Source organism: Pelobates fuscus, chromosome 4 (assembly GCF_036172605.1).
Source record: "Pelobates fuscus isolate aPelFus1 chromosome 4, aPelFus1.pri, whole genome shotgun sequence".
In the NCBI taxonomy this organism is placed as follows: domain Eukaryota; kingdom Metazoa; phylum Chordata; class Amphibia; order Anura; family Pelobatidae; genus Pelobates; species Pelobates fuscus.
The window spans coordinates 220,487,451-220,502,175 of record NC_086320.1 but is presented as its reverse complement, the minus strand read 5'-3'; positions in this window follow the sequence as shown (position 1 = coordinate 220,502,175).

Here is a 14,725-nt window from a genome sequence, read left to right as displayed (position 1 = left end):
CCACCCCCTCAATGTCCTACTTGGGGATAGCTTCCGAATCTGTTCTTTTAAAAGCCCATTGCACCTTTCAATCAACCCCTAAGCTTGAGGATGATAGGGGATGTGGAAGATCCACTTAATCCCTGAGTCATTTGCCCACTGCTGTACGAGCTGTCCAGTGAAGTGGGTTCCATTGACTGTCTGAATCTCAGATGGCAGTCCATAAGCAATCACAAGAGTCTGTAGCATCTGAAGTGTTGAGGCCTGGTTTGCATGTTTGCAGGGTAATACTTTCAGAATTCCGGAAAAGGTGTCTACAGCAGTACAACAATACATCAGCCCCCCTCTTCCTTTAGGCATGGGACCAATGTAGTCCATCTGCCAGATCTGTCCTGCTATTGTTCCTTTATTTAAATGTCCACGGGCTTGCTTCATGAGGGGCCATTTCTTCACCTCGTTGCAGGTCTCGCATACTTCTTGAGCTTGGACAATCATCTGGAGAGTTATTGGTAGTCCTCGGGCTCGCACCCACTCTAGCGTAGCTGCTTTTCCTCTATGACCCGCGGTCTCATGGGCCCAGTCTGCCATCCTAAGTAATACTGGATCAACAGGTTCTGGTGTTATTTTTGCTTCTCGTATTCGGGTCAATTCATCGGCTATCTTATTCGCGTTCTCTTCTCCAGTACTGTCTTTCACATGGGCATTAACATGTCCGAGGTGTATTAATCTTGATTGGGCTGTTTTCCATATATTTTCCCATAAATCTTCTCCTCCCCATACTGTCTTGCCATGAATTTGCCACCTGTTGTTTCTCCATGTAGGCATCCATGTAACACAAGCCTTGTACACAGCCCATCTATCTGTATAGATGTAGAGCTCTGGATCTGTGGTTTCTTCCATCAGTATGACTATGGCAGTCAATTCAGCATATTGACTAGATCCTCCTATTCCCTTCTCTTGAATCACAATTTGTTGCTGAGGGTTGTAAGCTACTGCAGTCCAATGTCGTCCTTTGTAGGTCATGATTGCATACCCATCTGTGAACCATGCGTTTTTCTTTTGTTCTTCACCCAGTTCTCCAAATGAAGGAGCTGTCTTGATGGGTGAGGGCTGTAAAATTGGGACTTCTTGTACATTGGGATGTGAAAGTGTATCATATGTCACTAACCCAGTAAGGAGTTTGGTCAGTTCCTTCACTTCACCTGCTTGGATCCCTCCTCTTTCCTGCAGGTACCACTTCCATTTTAATAATGTCTGACTTTGTGCCACTGTTGTCTTTGCAGATAATCCTTCATCTCATACCCATCCTGCTATTGGTAAATCTGTTTTCACTGATACTATGCTTTTCTCAGTCATTGTCTCCACATGCTGCAGTGCGAGGTATGCTGCCAGAAGATTCTTCTCCAAAGGTGTGTACCTTTGCTGAGCCCCAGTCAATTGCTTGGACCAAAACCCAATTGGTACTGCCCGCTTGCCTTTGTCTTCGCTCGGTTGCCATAGTCCCCATGATGCTACGTTGTCGTTCACCATCACATCCAATATGAACGGAGCTCCAATTTGAATCGGGCCCAAGCCCTGATGCTGTAATATTGCTTCCTTTGCTGCTTGGAATGCTGTAGCTTGATCAATTCCCCATACAAATGCTGATTTCTTTCTGGTAACATTGTATATGGGGCGTAGCAGCAATCCTAGATGCGGTATAAATGCTCTCCAGTAACCAACTGCACCTAAAAACTTTTGGCCTTCTGTTAACGTCTTAGGTTCTGGAGAATTCTGGATTGTATCCAGCACAGGCTGAGGTATCTTCCGAACAGGCCCAGACCACATCATTCCTAGGAATTTAACTTCTTGGGTTGGACCTTGAATTTTGTCTTTATTTATTGCCCATCCCCGTCCAGTCATGTAATTCACTAGAACAGGTAATGCTTCTTTCACTTCCTCTTTTGATCCAGATATCATAATGTCATCAATGTAGTGAAATACTGGAAGATGTAGAGTGAGGTGGCTTAAATCCCGTGCAACTAGTCCATGGCAAATCGTAGGTGAGTGTATATATCCCTGGGGCACAACTTGGAAGGTATATTGGCGTCCTTCCCAAGTGAAAGCAAATTGATCTTGCGACTCAGGTGCAATAGGAATTGAAAAGAACGCATTAGCTAAATCTATTACCGCATGCCACTCCCCGGCCTGTTTGGCAATGTTTCCCACAATGGTGATAATATCAGGGACAGCAGCACTCAATGGTGGTGCTACCTTGTTGAGTCCCCGGTAATCCACCGTCATTCGCCATGAACCATCCATCTTCTTTACAGGGAATACTGGAGCATTGAACGGACTGACAGCTGGACGAATTACACCTGACTGTAAAAGCTTGTCGATAGTCTCACTAATTTCTTGACATCCTCCGGGCAAACGGTATTGCTTCAGTCTTACCGGGTTGCATGGAGGAGGAACAATGACAGGTGTCCAATTTGCATTCCCTCGCACAATGTCTTTTACTGGTCTGAGATAGTATGGCTTATGAGGGAATCCAAACGTGAACACCCCCCACTGTGTCTCAATACTCTGCCCTAGTAACACATCTATTCCCAAGATATTGTCTGGCAATTCTGAAATCAAAACTTTAACACTGAATCTTGGTCCTTTGTTAATTGACATAGCCACAACAGTTTGTACTGCTTTGGTAATTCTACCTCCTAAACCTTCTATTCTCACACAGGGTCCTGATAGCCTTGATGGATTACCATGCAGTACTATGACTTCTGCTCCTGTGTCAACTAAAGCTAAAATCTTTGTTGGTCCTGGTCTTGTCCCACACCACACAGTCAAAGGTACATAAGGGCGTCGGTCCCCGGCGGTTAAAGGGGACACATGTACCGCCGGAGGCCCACCATTCTGTCATTGTACTACAGCACTGTCCCAATCCATCAAATCATGTGTCATCAGATCTTTTACAGGATACAAGGATCTGACTTTACCATCACTCTCTGGCAGTGCTTGTTTCTCACTAGGTGTAGTATGAGAGTAAGTCCTAGCACGATATTCTGTTGGAAACAGTGAGGACATATGTGGGTATGAATGTGGGGGGGTGTTATCTTGGGCTTGAAGTGAGGGTGGGGGCACAGCATAAGTAGCACAATGTTGGAATAGAGGTATGGACAGAGTAGGTGTGTCTGTAGGCATGAGAGGAGTGTTTTTTAAATAACTAGGGGGAGGAGACTTTGGGACAAATGGGGCAGAGGGCATGGTATTGTCTGCCTGATCCTTGCATGCCAAATGCACCTGTACCTTTTTATTAGACCCTTTTTTTTAGTTCTAACCATTTTTCAAACATGGCAGGTGTTGAAATTCCATTAATTTGTTCTCTAGGTACACCAGCCTCAATCAAATCATTCCACATTTGAAAACGATTAACTCTCAGCCTTGTTTTATTCCTAAACTTTCCCTGATTTTTTCCCTCTATTGGTTCCACCATCTCCTCCCTTGTCCTGTTAGCGGCAAAAACACCTTTCCTAGGGTTAGATTCTGACTCTAATTCCCCAATTTCAGCTAAATAAGTGGTGAGCTGATGTACCTTTACATTATTCCCCAAACTGCCCAGCAAAGACAATAAAGATGCCTTCATTTCCTGGGGTGCACTTTTTAAAAACCGAGACCGCATGCTGGCTGTGAATTCCTCCATGTCTGGACCTTCCCAGTTATCCTTGTTTAATCCCACCACACAACCCATAACTCTAATGCGGGTAATAGCATCCCTCGGTTTTGACCAGGGTAAAATGGGCTCAATGTCATTGCTAGATGGGAAGGCCACAATTATGGCATGCCGCACCATATCAAATAATGAAAAATTACCCCCTATAGGTATCATAAGTTATTGCACATGAATGGGAACACAATAATAGAACATTTATCATTGCCCATAACCAATACAGAGGGTCAGAGGTTCCTTAGATCTTATTAGAGAGCATTGGAAGGGAGATCGGAGCGCAGATGGCACTCCCATCATACCATACGTGCTGGCCTTCCGGGACCGCCTGGAAGCGTTAACTAGGATGGTAAGGGAAAACCTGCAGGCGGCCCAGACCTGCCAGCGCACATGGTATGATCGGGGAGCCAGGGACCGTAGCTTTCAAGTTGGGCAGAAAGTGCTAATTTTAGAGCAGAGGTGTGACACCACCTATATCATAGGCCCCTGCACAGGGAATGGAGGGCGACGCATGCTCCATGTGAACATGATGAAGCCCTACCAGGAGCGCGCCGAAGAGGTAACCGCCATAAGTGCGCCCAACTCTGAGGAGTTTGACAGCTTACCACTTCCCGATTTGCTGGGAGATGGGCAGTTATCTGGGGATTTAGGGGAGGTTGCACTGGAAGATCGGCTGAGCCCACAGGAGCGGATCGAGGTACAGCAGCTATTAGAGGAGAAACGAGACACGTTCTCTAATGTACCTGGATACACCCCTCTGGCCACTCATCGGGTCGAGACCCTAGGACAACTACCCATGCGCCAGACCCCCTACCGCATCCCAGAAGCGGTGAGGGAAAACATGCGCAAGGAGATCGAGGAGATGCTCCAACTGGGAGTGATTGAGCCCTCAGATAGTCCATGGGCTTCTCCTGTAGTCCTCGTGCTGAAGCGAGATGGTATGACTCGCTTCTGCGTGGACTACAGGAGATTGAACGAGAAAACCGTGTCAGATGCCTATCCTATGCCACGTATAGACGAACTACTGGACAGGATGGCCAGGGGCCAATACCTCACTACTATTGACTTATGTAAAGGATATTGGCAAATTCCCCTGGCCCCAGACGCCATCCCGAAGTCGGCCTTTGTCACCCCATTTGGCTTGTACCAGTTTAAGGTCATGCCATTTGGGATGAAAAACGCCCCAGCTACTTTCCAGAGGATGGTGGATTGACTCCTGGATGGGTTCCAGGACTATACTTGCGCCTACCTGGACGATATTGCTATTTTTAGCAATACGTGGCAGGAACACTTGGCTCATATAGGAGCTGTACTAGACAGGATTAGGGAAGCGGGTTTGACCCTGAAACCGGCCAAGTGTAGTATAGGGATGGCTCAGGTACAGTACCTGGGACATAGAGTGGGGTGCGGCAAACAGAAGCTCGAACCCGCCAAAGTAGAGGCCGTAGCCCAGTGGCCCACCCCTAGGACTAAGACCCAAGTTTTAGCGTTTCTGGGGACCGCGGGGTATTACAGAAAATTTGTCCCTAACTATAGTGCCCTGGCCAAACCCCTCACTGACCTGACCCGTAAAAATCTGCCCCGCCAAGTAACGTGGACCCCGGAGTGTGAGCAGGCATTCCAACATCTGAAAAATGCACTGATAAATGCCCCTGTCTTGGCAGCTCCCAATCCAACTAAACGATTTCTTGTTCACACAGACGCTTCTATGTTTGGATTGGGGGCAGTACTGAGCCAAGTCGGGGCCGATGGCGGAGAACATCCCGTGGCTTACATCAGTCGCAAACTGTTACCCCGAGAAGTAAGCTATGCCGCCATCGAAAAGGAATGCCTGGCTGTGGTGTGGGCCCTAAAGAAACTGCAGCCCTATCTGTATGGACAGCCCTTTTCCTTGCTCACGGATCACAACCCGTTGGTATGGCTGAACCGGGTGGCTGGGGACAATGCTAGGCTGCTGCGCTGGAGCTTGGCGCTGCAGCCCTTTGATTTTAATATTCAATACCGCCCGGGTAAGCAGAATGGAAATGCTGACGGGTTGTCAAGACAAATTGACCTAGAAAAATGATCCGTGAGCCCCCGGACATCCCCAAGCCGATCCGTGTTGGATCAGACTGTGTATGCCGGCTTGTGGGCAAGGGGGAGCAGTGTAGCGGATGACCCTGGGCTGTCCTACAAATTTCATGTGAATAACTGTATTCGTGTACATTGCCAGTTTCTATGTGTTGTAAAAGAAGTGTATTCCTCTGATTGTTCGGTAGAATCATTCGAATAAAGTAAGGGAATGAAACTACCGAACAACCAGACCTCCCTTGTGTGAAGTGTGCCTTCAATTACCGTTTGCAACAATGTTGCAAACGGGTAATTGGCCATCAGTGCAGTGTGGTCTTTGTCCTCTGGGTGGCCGCCATTCGGGAAATGAACACGTGGCGATGGCCATCTTAAACTCCCGACCAGCGTTGTTTTGCCGTCGAGTGTCTGGAACTAAAATCGGATACTTGACTAGGCAAACACCGCTGAGACCTCCAGACTTCCAGTATTTGGTGTGAAAACTACTGAACGGCCCGCCGTTCGGTAGAAAGAACCCCACGAACTAGGGGATTCATTCGAATCCTCCCCAGGCTTCATAACCCAGGCAATTCGTATGTTTTTATTCCCTTGTCTGTGACCGACCGCAGGGCCAAAATGCATGGAACTGTTTTCGGATACTTTACCCATGCGGTCGGTCAAATCTTTGCCTGTTCATAACTCCCGAACCCCTGGTCCGATCTGGGTGATTTTTGAGTATGTTGCTCACCCAGATCAGGGCTATCAGAGGATACCATTTAAAGGGGTATCCCTATGTTTAGGGGTACATCCAGAAACCCAGGGAATTTGTGTCTGTAATAAGGGGATTATGATGTAAGCTGAGGGGAGGAGAGGTGTGGGAGGTTACTAATCCCAGATTGGATACTGTAGTAATTGTTGAAAACTCCTCCCTTGCATGGGAGCATGCTTTATAAGGCACTGTGGAATAAAGCTTGTCAGTTCTGCTCCTAAAACTGTGTGTCGTCCAATTATTGGGATTGCGGTTGGGATATTGCTGTATTACTTTGCCTGCTGGAAACCTTGCCTGTGGATTTACAATTGTCTTGTTCCTGAGCCTCACTTGGATTCTAAGCGGAGATAACTCGGAGAATATTGTACCTCCGCTACAGAGGCTCCTATTATGCTAGTTCAAAGCTGTGAAATTATGTCTCCTGTGAAGTGTTAAATAAGTCTAACGTAGAAATCATGGAATGTAGACTCCGAAGACCAGCCGCTCTCATAATATCCTCCAAGCGACAACCAATCAAGGAAGCCTTAGAAGCCATTGCCCCACAAACCAAATGAGGCACAGACACATAGGTATCGATTCCTGCTAGAGACATAATGTATTTGACCCACCAGGCTAGAGTAGACACTGGAAAACGCGACTTTTGGAAGGACATGAAGAGTTCCTGTTTCAAAGGATTCCGTAATGTAGTGGAACAAAGTTCACACTCCCATTTGTATGCAACAGGGCAAAGGAGAGATCTATCAGGGAAAAGTGGGTAAAATTGATTTTAGAGGAGGTTTTCGTCCTCCGAGAAATGTCAAAGAGGACACCTTCTGGAGTAAAGGAACGAGCAACCACCTCAAGAGCTCGTACGTCAGAAAAAACTCTTGCAAGAAAAAAAAATAAAGACAATAGAGACGTCCCACAAGACAGAGTATCATGGTAAGGGTGGATGAGCAAACCAAATTCCTCAGAAGTCAACATATGACAGGATGTCAACCGACAGGCGTCCAACTGAAACTTTGATGGCCAGCAGAAATGGATAATCGGTAAGGTCCACAGTGCGATAGGCTTTACCTAGAAGTCAGAAAAATGGAGGACAGACATGAAAGGAGCCGATATGGAATTTCAATTTCATTTCATGCACCAACTATGCCATCTGCTCCATGCAGATTTATAAGCCTGTCTCGTGTTGGGTGCACCCTTGATAAGTCGGAGAGTTGATTGCGAAACTCCCTCGACCGACCAAGGTTCCCTGAAATAGACTGCACCTTGAGATGCAAGAGACCTTGGAGAACAAGGGGATGAGGCACACCGTCTGGATGCTGAAGAGGGCACTCGAGATGGAAGGTTGATAACCACTCCTGAAGAGGAGGGAATTATGGTTGTGACGGCGATAGAGGAGCCACGATCACCAGGTGCCGGACTGGCGATGTAGATGGAAAAGCAACGGGGAATCAGTGCAAAGGGCAGAAAATCGTAATTCCTCAGAGAAATCATTCATAGCCAATGCTGTCGGATCCGGTCTACAACTGAAAAAACGGGGAAGCTGAGCATTCAAACGAGAAGTGAAAAGATCTATTTCCAATAGGTTCCAGATGTCTTGGCATCCAAGTGCCAGTCGCTGGAATCTCTGAGTTGGTGTGAATACCGGTCCCCTGTAGTGTTGGAGAGACCTTGAATATATTCTGCCGTGACTGAAATGCCGTGTATCAGGCAAAATTGGCAGAAATCGCGAGCCATATAGGTCAGAATTTTGTATTTTGTGCCTCCACGTGATTGATGTAGCGGACAGCTAACACGTTGTCCATCTTCAGAAGGATAGCGCATTGTGCTTGAGTTGGGGAGACACTGTGGACTGCAAAGGAACTGTCCAGAAGTTCCAAACAATTGATGTGGAGTGTCAATTCCAGGTCTGATCATCTGCTCTTGGTGGAAATATTTCCGCATTGAGCACCCCAACCGTGCAAACTTGCATCGGATTTTATTATCAAATCTGGAGCTGTACAAAATATGGTGTGCTCATTCCAAGCTTCCATGTGAAGCAGCCACCATTGGAGTTCATCCTTTGCTTATGAGTACAGAGTTACCATATCTGTGTATGATGCGCTGCCCTTGAGATGAAGTTTGTGTCACGGTAATATACCCCAACACGCAAGAATAGTCCCTTAGAATGGCCGGACTAGATGAGGACAAGAAAATACAGAGTCCAGAACAAGCCTAGGTCAAGGGGACAGAGAGACAGCGTAAACTAGAACAAGCCAATGACTGGTACACAGGAGAGCAAACCGGCGAACAAGACAAGCAGGGATAAAGAGAAAACGAAGTCAGGAACAAAGCCAAGGTCTAGCACCAAAAAACCAACTGAACGATACAAGCACTAAAGGGAACTGAACCAGAAACCACGATAGGGCAAGGTACTAAGGAAAAGGTGAGTATAAATACCCTAGATTTCAATTTGATTGGCTCCTGTCATATCCACGCCCCCAAAACGTGAGTGTATGGGGAATGTGGCATGACAGGGGCCAATGGGAGACCGTTTCATATTTCGGCTCCCACTGTCCACTGACACGCAGTGCGCTCTTAGTCAGGCGGGACACGTGACTGCTTCTCGCGGTCACTGCCCGCCTTTCTGATTTCGCCGTCGGATGAGCCGCGCGCTGCTCGTGCAGAAGCAGGAACGCACGCGGCGAGAACAGAGGACCCCGGCCGGCCCCTGGAGAGGGTAAGTACCGCTACAGTACCCCCCCCCCCTGAAGACACGCCCACCGGGTGGGGAGGACCAGGCCTGGCAGGAAAACAAGAATGGAAAGAACGCACAAGGCGAGGAGCGTGAACAGCGTCAGCGGAAATCCAACTGCGTTCCTCAGGCCCATAGCCCTTCCAATGTACCAGATACTGGAGGCGACCCCTAAGAAAACGAGAGTCAAGTACAGCAGCCACTTCAAATTCCTCATGACCCTCCACAGAAACTGGAGGGGGAGGAGGAACATGCCGGGTATAATGATTGTACAGGAGGGGTTTCAACAAGGAAGTGTGAAAGAAGTTAGGAATACGTAGGTTCCTAGGAAGATCCAAGGCATACGAAACAGGATTAACCCTATGTAAGATACAAAAAGGACCAATAAAACGAGGAGCCAACTTCATAGAAGGCACACGAAGGCGGATATTGCGAGGGGAAAGCCAAACCCTGTCCCCCACGGCATAGGATGGAGCCGCCCTGCGATGCTTGTCAGCCTGAACCTTCTGGCGAGCAGCAGAATCCACCAAAGAACGCTGAACCTGCTCCCAAGTAGTACATAAACCAGCCGCTCCATTAGACTGGGGGTGGTAAGCGGAAGAAAACGAGAGAGAAATACCCATCTCCGAACAAAAGGCTTTCCAGAATCTGGAAATAAAATGACTACCCCTATCGGACACGATCGATGTGGGAATACCATGCAACCGAAACACCTCCCTGGCGTAGATAGAGGCAAGTTCCTTGGATGAGGGCAACTTGACAAGAGACACAAAATGAGCCATCTTAGAAAAACTATTTACTATCATCAGGATGACTGTTTTACCATTCGAAGGGCAATTCAACAATAAAATCCATGGATAGATTGGACCAAGGCCTCTCGGGTATGGGCAACGGATGCAACAACCCACAAGGAACTCTGTGGGAGGACTTCATACTGGCACAAGTAGTACAAGCATGTACATAATTGGTGATGTCCTTGCGTATGGAAGCCCACCAGAATTATCTACAAACTGCTGATAATGTGTTAGAAATACCAGGGTGTCTAGCAGTTTTTGTGTCATGATACAATGACATACTGTCCTGTCTCTCGGGAACATCAACGAACAGTTTATCAGCAGGTCTCTCTCCAGGTGCCATGTTTTGTTCAGCCTGTATAGCTTGCAAGAGGGAAGAAGAAATAGAGAGAACAGTAGTAGCTATTATTCTGTCTGGGGGAATGACATGGGGTAACATCAATCTCTTGTTTGTCAGCAGTTTCGAATTGTCTGGACAGAGCGTCTGCTTTAGTGTTACGATCACCTGGTCTGTAGGTGATGATATAATTGAAATGAGATAAAAACAGTGACCACCTGGCCTGCCTAGAATACAATCTTTTTGCTTCACTAAGGTAGGAAAGGTTCTTGTGATCCATAAAAATGAGGATGGGATCCTCAGTACCTCAGTACCTAGTAGATGTCTCCATTCCTTGAGTGCTAAAATAATAGCAAGGAGTTTGCGATTGTCTACATCATAATTCTTTTCTGCTTTGGACATCTGTCTGGAAACGAAACCACAAGGATGCAATGGCTTTATAGGTGATTCTCTTTGAGACAAGACAGCACCTACCCCTATATTAGAAGCATCAACTTCAAGAATAAAAGGCAAAGAAGGGACAGGATGCTGTAAAATAGGGGCAGAAGCGAATGAAGCTTTCAGGAATTCAAAGGCCTCAAGCGCTTCCGGTTTCCAGACATGAGTATTACCATCCTTTTTAGTCATTCGGGTTATAGGTGCTACAATGGCAGAAAACCCTTTAATAAAGCGCCTATAATAATTCGAAAAACCCAGAAAACGCTGAATGGCTTTCAAACCCTGAGGTAGAGGCCATTCCATGATAGCAGAAAGTTTCTTGGGATCCATACAAAAACCCTTAGCAGAGATTAAATAGCCCAAGAATTGGACTTCTGATTGATCAAATGAACATTTTTCGAGTTTACAATATAGACCATTAACAAGAAGAGTCCTCAAAACTAATTTAACATGCATGTGATGAGTGTGTAAATCAGGTGAATATATTAATATGTCGTCCAAGTACACGATTACGAATGTGTGTATGTACTCACGTAGGACATCATTAATAAATTCTTAAAAAACTGCTGGGGCGTTACAAAGACCAAAGGGCATCACAGTATATTCGTAATGACCACTCCTGGTATTTAATGCGGTCTTCCATTCATGATCCTTTTTGATACATATGAGATTGTAAGCACCCCTAAGGTCCAGTTTAGGAAACACCGTGGCATGTTTAAGCCTATCAAATAGTTCAGTGATCAAGGGTATAGGGTACGCATTTTTGACGGTGATTTTATTAAGGCCCCTATAGTCAATACAAGGTCTTAAATCACCATCTTTCTTGGATACAAAGAAGAAACCAGCCCCTGCCGGAGAAGAGGATCTTCTTATAAATCCATTTTGTAATGATTCTTTAATATATTCCTCCATAAGAAGATTTTCTTGAGGAGACAAAGGACACACTCTCCCTTTGGGAGGTATAGCACCAGGTAGCAGATTAATAGCACAGTCGTAGGGTCTGTGAGGTGGCAACTTTTCAGCCTCCCTTTTATCAAAAACAGACTTAAGAGACATGTACTGAGGAGGTATAACAGTAGACACAGGAGGAATATTAGTAGAATTCAAAGGGCTGATTTTAACAATACAAGACTCTTGGCAAGCATCACTCCAAGATACTATTTGTCCTGACTCCAGTTTTCTTTTGGTAACCACAACCCCGAGCGCTGGGGTTGGTGGAATTCCAGTTTTCCGTTTATTTGTGGTAGGGGACTTAGTCTTGTGGCAGGGGACTCTGTTTCCTGGGGGGATTCAAGTAGGCATTGCTTGTTTTCCGCATCACGTGGTAGTGAGACTTATAAGTGGGTTTTATAGGGGCACTACGGGAGTGAGGATAGAGGTGGCCACATTCTTGTGGACTGCTGAGTAGAGGGAGGCTGACGGAATTCGGACCGGTGTCAGTTGTTTTCCGTGGCCGCTGGTAGTGAGACTTATGAAAGTCGTTCTCCGAGCGGAGACACTACGGGGTTGAGGGAGGTGACTTTGGAGTAAGCACACGAGTAAAGGAAAGGGATTATTGTTGATTTCATTTGAACTGTGATGCATGCACTGTATTTCAATTGTATTGTTGTCTTGTCTGTTTAATTAGGAGTCTCATGAACTCCTGTGTCTGTCTCTAAGGATTTTCCTTGCCTTTCATCTTTTCTACACTTCCTATATTATTATACTATCCACTCCCATTTCTCTTAAAAGAGAAGTGATTGGTCACACACTTCTCACCTCGCTCCAATCCGTGTCTACCACCCCGGGTAGGCGGATTCAGTGACTAGTCTACGTTTTGGGAAGACGCACCTGAGAAAGTCCCACGGTTCTCGGGTGGCAGTCGAGCATTGTAGACGTTCCTGTTCAATTTTCTCTCTCTCTCTCTATATCTAGGACGCTGGTATAGGGGTAAAGGGACTATGGGACAGGATTTAGGTAAGCCCAGTAAGGGCTGGTTAGCATGTGATTTGGTAGAAAACAGAGAGGGTGAGGAGATGGTTAAAGGTGTTGAAAAGATTGCAAAAGTATGTAAAATTGCTGTACCGACATGTGGAAGATTGCAACCAGAAAGTTGGCGCAAGTTACTGGCAGAAATGAAAGGCAAGCTTACAGATAATGATTTATTAAAGACTGCTGAAGCATGGTACAGAGTAGCGAAGGCTATTCAGTTAGAAGATTGGGTTGAGGAAGAGATAAATCACAAAGGTGTGAAATTGTTTGTGTATCATAAGAATTGTGTTGCTGGGGTTTACCCTCAGCCAGCGCCCCAAAATGGCGCCCAGGGGATGTCTATCCCCAAGGTTCAGTCAGCAACAGGTGATAGCCAGCTGACTATGTTCCCCACTCCAAATCCTCCCGAATCCCATCCCATCACCTCCCCTGTCTGCCCGGTCCTGAATTCTGATGGATCTTTCTTTACCCCTTCCCCGTCTCTAACAGTCCCATCATCCTCATCCATCCCCACGCTACCTTCCATGCCTAATCCTAACATTTCATCTGCCATTTCCTCCCTGCAATCCCTCTCCGTAGCTAATCCCCTCCCATCAGCATCCACCCAACTAACTACCCCTCCCTCCCTTGCTCCGACTCCTACTTCTGCACCCATCCCTACCAATCCCGTCCTGTCTCCTCCCATAACCGGCTCCACCCCAGTCCAATACCCTACCTCCTTAAATGTACCTACCCACCCTACTCTACTGCCCTCCCCTGCCTGGCCCTACCCCTTCCCATATCCCATGGCCCTGCCCTACCCAGGTTACCCTCCCTTTCCCCAAGCCACTCCCCAGGTTCTGGTCATGCCCAGTCCGGCTCAGTCTGCCCCGGAAGTGCCCATATCAAACATGGCCGCCACTTCTTCCCTTAATCCTAATGCAACTCCTTTTCCCGCCTCCAATATGGCGGCCCCCAGTTCAGCCCTGATGCCGGTAATCCCCGGTGACTACCTGTCCCCAGGTTATGACTCGCTAGCCACCCCTGCATATGGGGCTCTTTCCCATCCCCCGATCCTTTCACCTCACGCGGGCCCTGCACCACGTAAGAGAGCCAATATCATAGAATTCGATGACGAAGAGGAGGACAGGGTGTCCCATGTCTCATCGGAGGTTGCTGCGGGAGCCTCAGCTCATCGTTCTATCGATGACCCCTTCGGCCACAAGGGTCGGGGAGAACGGGCCCCTCCTAAGTATGTTGCTTTCAACCCCACTCAAGCTAGTGCTCTAATGAAATCACTCCCTGACCCAGAAAAGCAGCCTATGCCCTTTTACCGAGGGATAGTTCAAATTCAAAAGACTTATTCCGCCGCATGGCGTGATCTACTCAGCATTTGTGCTATTAAAGCAGGGGATGCATATTGGCCAAGCATGGCCCGTCACCTCAGTACAGATCTGCTTTCCAGTGATGTTGATTACCCCTCTGGGGTAACCTTTTGCACCCAATTAAGAGAATGGGCTAAGGACAAACTTGCAGATCAGGCCGCTGGCCTTACTGATGTTATTCAAGATAAAGGAGAATCAGTGGAAAGGTTTCATGCAAGACTGTATCAAATGTTTACAGATTTGGGGTTTGATCTTACTGACAAGATTCATTCACAAATGCTGTCAGGTGCGTTTGTCCAAGGTGTTAAAGACTCTATACGCAAGGGAATCATTGCTGCACGCCCTGAATATAAGGTTGTTCCCCTGGATACCCTGCTTTTAGTTGCTAGAGGTTTGGAATCTGCTCAGACCCCAAGAAGACCCACTTCAGCTCCTCTCATGGTATCCCGCTCCACTCCAGTCCCAAGAGGTACCAGACCGGAGGAGGGGGGACATTGCTTTAATTGTGGAGCAAAGGGGCACTTTAGAAGTGACTGTCCAGAACCAAAAAAGGAGCCAAGGGAGCCCAGAAAGCCATCCAAGCCTGCCTCGGCTCCCAAAGC